This window comes from Ailuropoda melanoleuca, chromosome 3 (genome assembly GCF_002007445.2).
Source record: "Ailuropoda melanoleuca isolate Jingjing chromosome 3, ASM200744v2, whole genome shotgun sequence".
Classification (NCBI taxonomy): domain Eukaryota; kingdom Metazoa; phylum Chordata; class Mammalia; order Carnivora; family Ursidae; genus Ailuropoda; species Ailuropoda melanoleuca.
In genome coordinates, this window is record NC_048220.1 from 107,572,752 (window position 1) to 107,577,377 (window position 4,626).

At 39.2% G+C, this 4,626-nt stretch overlaps 1 long non-coding RNA gene across 1 annotated transcript; it reads right to left on the minus strand.

The window, feature by feature from the left end:
- Window positions 1–330: 330 nt before the first annotated feature.
- LOC109488594 lies at window positions 331–3,632 on the minus strand. Its single transcript, XR_002141537.2, has 3 exons — window positions 3,572–3,632; window positions 2,386–2,411; window positions 331–445 (listed from the first exon to the last, which is right to left on the minus strand). It is a non-coding gene; the product is annotated as an uncharacterized LOC109488594 (long non-coding RNA).
- Between the last annotated feature and the right edge of the window lie 994 nt (window positions 3,633–4,626).

Sequence of the window (4,626 nt, forward strand, 5' to 3'; positions counted from 1 at the left end):
GGGCTCCCCTGCTGGGGCTGGAGGTGGGACTCAGAATCCTGGTGGTTTAGTCCCTGGATCCCCCCCCCAGCCTCCTTATGTGCAGCCAGCCGAACTGAAACCCCAGTGACATTTTTAGCTTACAGAATCACATCTTGCAGACTTCATGCACATTTTCCGAAATGTGTAGAAGGGCTTTGGTTTTTGGTTTTAATTTTAATTCCAGTGTAGTTAGCATACAGTGTTACATTAGTTTCAGGTGTACAATATAGTGATTCAACACTTCCATGATTCTCAAAAGAAGTTTCTGTTTTGCGTTTGGTGTTTTCACTTACATGTTAGCGAAGCAGTACAGGCAGGTATTAGAATATGTAACATTATTAGAAGCGCATAACGGGCTGACTCTTATGGAGCATAAACGTTTCTTTTGTACAGATGTCTTCTGATAATAAGCGCACGGAACGTCCTAAAACAAAACTCACAGGTCAAACTCTCTATCCTGTAATGATCTCAATGGCTTCTAATATTAGTGCTTGGGAGTCTTATTTTGTGCAGACAGGAGATAATGATAAAATATGTCTTCCTTCACACTTTAAACATGAAAACTTATCTTAAATTCAGCAGCCAGAGCCTTTGGATTTCCACTTTGAAAGACAGCTGAGGCTTTACAGCCCTGACCTTTGGCTGTGTAATGTATGTCACTTGTTAGAAGGGAAAGAGAACATTCTGGGAAGTGACAAAAATGCCTGCAACCACTGTCCAAGGGCTTCTGGAATCATTTTAGTTCATCAACCCCCTTTAACTGTGGTGCCCGGATCAGAATACCCTGCGTGGTCACACTCTGGTATTGGCTATAGCCCAGTCCTCTGAGGATTAAGAGGCTGGAATAGTGAGAAAAGATTTCCTCAGTATCTCCTCATTTTACTTTTCTTCCTCCATAGTCCAAGAGTTGGGGTAAGCTGGATTTAGAAGACTTGAGTGACAGAGTAAATTGTCTATAGGTAGAAGGGGGGCTTAGAAAGTTCCTGAGCACCATGTAATGAGCAGATAAGGAATGAGCTGCCACAAATTTCTATTTTATTGGCTCAGATCACAGTATATCCACATATCCATAGATCAGGGTACTGCCCTGTCCACAAAACTTAAATGGCTTCTATTATTGACAACAGTGTTTGCCAATTTCAGTTACTTGATTCATAATTCCTTCCAAATTCATGTGCCATTTTTCTTTAAAAATATTTTTTGTTGAATGGGCTTCTATTTTTAAACTTGACTACTCACCCTGGAAATGTCCTGAACATGACTATCCATATCTTGGATTTGAAATTATAATCCTTTTTTTCCCTAACATGCACTAAAGAAAAACTGTGACTATTGCAATAAAAAATATTCACTGTTAAATTAGCTAAAATCATCACTAATATTATTAGAAGGTACTCAAATAACTTTTTTGGGAAATACTGTTTATGTCTGTCATCTCTTTTAATGAGTAAGGCTACAAGGTTTGTTTGGGGAGGCTTTACCAAAAAATTGATTCTTCAGTGGATTCTTACAAGATGAAAATGCTTTCTAAAATTGGATATGAGTATGAAAAGAAGGATAATTTGATTAGAAAGAATTATGTACACAAAGACAAAACTGAAATAGCATAGAGCCCAAGATAGCTTAAGTTACCTAGAACTAAGGTGAGAAAGGGGAATTGTATTGTAAGGTATTGTAAGGCATGCAAAAAGGTTTATCCCGCAGCAGTACTAGAAGTCACTGTTCTAAAGAGAGGAGGTCTCAGTCAGATTTGCATTTTAGAAGGCCCACACTTAGAGTGCGGAGTTAGTACAGGAATTGGCGAGCTTTTCCTATGAAGAGCTAGGTAGCAATATTTTATAATTTTTAAGCCATGTGGTCTCTATTGCAACTACTCAGCTCTGTTGTTATAGCCTAAAAACAGCCAGAGACAATACATAAAGTAATGAGCATGGCTGTGTTCCAGTAAAACTCTACTTCCAAAAAACAGGTGGCCATAGTTTGCCAACCCCTGTATCAGACTCAGTGCAAGAAGACCATTGGGTGGCCATTGCAATAATACAGGCAAGAAGTGAGGAGAACTTAATATGCAGGCAATAGCAATGAATTTAGAAGGAGGAAAAAAATAAAAATCAGAAATAAGGAGCTTTAATCACTAGCAGTATATAAGGAGTTAGAGGAATAGTAGAGACAGGGATGAATCCTGGTTTACCCCAGCATCTATTCTGACAGAGATGGGTAGATTGAACTATATGCATTGCCATTATATATATCAGAAATGCTCAAATATTAGCAATTTCATGTGGTTTAATGTGGTTCAACCTAATAGAAATACTATTGTATTGATTGTAAAAATCATTCTCATGTAGGAAGTAGAAAACTTACCCTCAATGAATGGTGACCAAAAATATCTGAAACAAAAATGTTTAGGAAAGAGGATCAACTAAAAAATGTAGTATTGAGATGCAACCAGTTAATTAACCCCTTCAGGATTCCCATATAAATTAATAACCATGAAAATCTTAGAAAAATATGTGTCTCCTTCATGCAGGATTTGCTTGGCCATGCCTGATTGCCAAAACACTTCCCCAAACACACTTAGTGTCCCACTTGAGAATTTAAGCATAACCCATTCCTCGATTTAATGCTGACTTTTGACAGGAGAGATTTAAAACCAAGCTTCATCCTCTGCGACTCAGCAGATCATCCACTGCTGGGCTGCTCAGACATTGTATGGACCCCTTTTAGACAAAGTCTAGTTCTTGATAGTCAGCCTGGCTACCTGCTGGCAGAAATCTTAGATACTGGCCTTCTTTTTTGACTCTTGCCTGTCTTAAATATCCTCTTTCCAAACTCTATCTGCTTATAAGGAAGCCTCTTCACACTGTTTGGGATCTCTGTGTCAACAACTGCTTACCTAAACTATTAACAGTTCTTATGACCTTCATATGTTATATTCTACTTAACAGCTTTGACTTCTTTCAGCTACTGTAGCTGAATGCCCTCCCTGCCTCCCCTTCCACTTCACCACTCCACTCGCAGAGTTAGTTTCACATCATGGGTTTCCCTTCCCATTTTGCTGGAATTAATTAAAAAAGCTGAGCCCTCTCTAGAGATATGATAACATCAGGTTGTCCTGTAATCGTAAGCCATGTTAGAAGCTGATACTGTTTTGTGTAGAAGGTATTTGAATACACACACACGTGCATACACACACACACACAATACCAGTGTGTGGGAGTATGGTGGGAAAGTATTAGGAAGAGATGGGAGGAGAGATGATACTGATTATCAACTCAGAAGGCCAAATTATTTGTCAAATAGTGATTATACCTCACATCAATCCTCCTTTAAGGTATTGATTCTGAACCTGCCTACGGCAGAGTGTTTGGAATATAGAAAAGTGGATTCACCACTGATATTCATTCTGGTTGAGGTAGTAAACTCATCTCTGAGAAAAACGTTGCAGTTTGAAATCCATACATCTAGAAAACAGTTACTATTGGCTTGTTTCTTCCCTTAGAAGGTCAAATGTTTACTCCCTCTGCAAAGTTCTTTGACAGATCCTTACCTGAGAAATAGCTGGTAGCCAAAATAGCCACAAAGAAAGTTTTCATCTTTTCCCAAAAGGAACGATGTGATTCATCCACCAGAGTTCCCTCTGTCAAGAGCTTCCTAGCAAGTCCTCAAAGGCTCAACTCCCTTTAACTGAGGACTCTAGCCCATATGAGAACATGAGACCCCATTATGAAGTCATTTTGCAAATGATCTGTTTACATGTGACACCAAGGGCAGAGTCACCAGGTCACCAAAGACCAAGAACACTCTGCAGGCCAGAATATTTCATCTGTAACAGGCTGTAGAGCTGTGGCATGATACCATGGTTTAACACTGATTTGTTTGATTGTTAAATTATGGTTGGGTTCCATAGAAGTACATTCTGTTTTTTAACTAGCAAGAAGAAACAAATGTGAAAAAGATGAAATTAGAGTGAGTAACTCTGGGGAACTTTTAAGATTTTCATGTCTGTCTTCAACACCTGCTCCCTCTCACCCAAAGATTCTGATTCAGTAGGTCCAGCGTATGACTCAGATTTCACACACACACACACACACACACACACGCACGCACGCACAAATACATAGTAGAATCTGATTCACCTCTCNGAGAAATAGCTGGTAGCCAAAATAGCCACAAAGAAAGTTTTCATCTTTTCCCAAAAGGAACGATGTGATTCATCCACCAGAGTTCCCTCTGTCAAGAGCTTCCTAGCAAGTCCTGAAAGGCTCAACTCCCTTTAACTGAGGACTCTAGCCCATATGAGAACATGAGACCCCATTATGAAGTCATTTTGCAAATGATCTGTTTACATGTGACACCAAGGGCAGAGTCACCAGGTCACCAAAGACCAAGAACACTCTGCAGGCCAGAATATTTCATCTGTAACAGGCTGTAGAGCTGTGGCATGATACCATGGTTTAACACTGATTTGTTTGATTGTTAAATTATGGTTGGGTTCCATAGAAGTACATTCTGTTTTTTAACTAGCAAGAAGAAACAAATGTGAAAAAGATGAAATTAGAGTGAGTAACTCTGGTGAACTTTTAAGATTTTCATGTCTGTCTT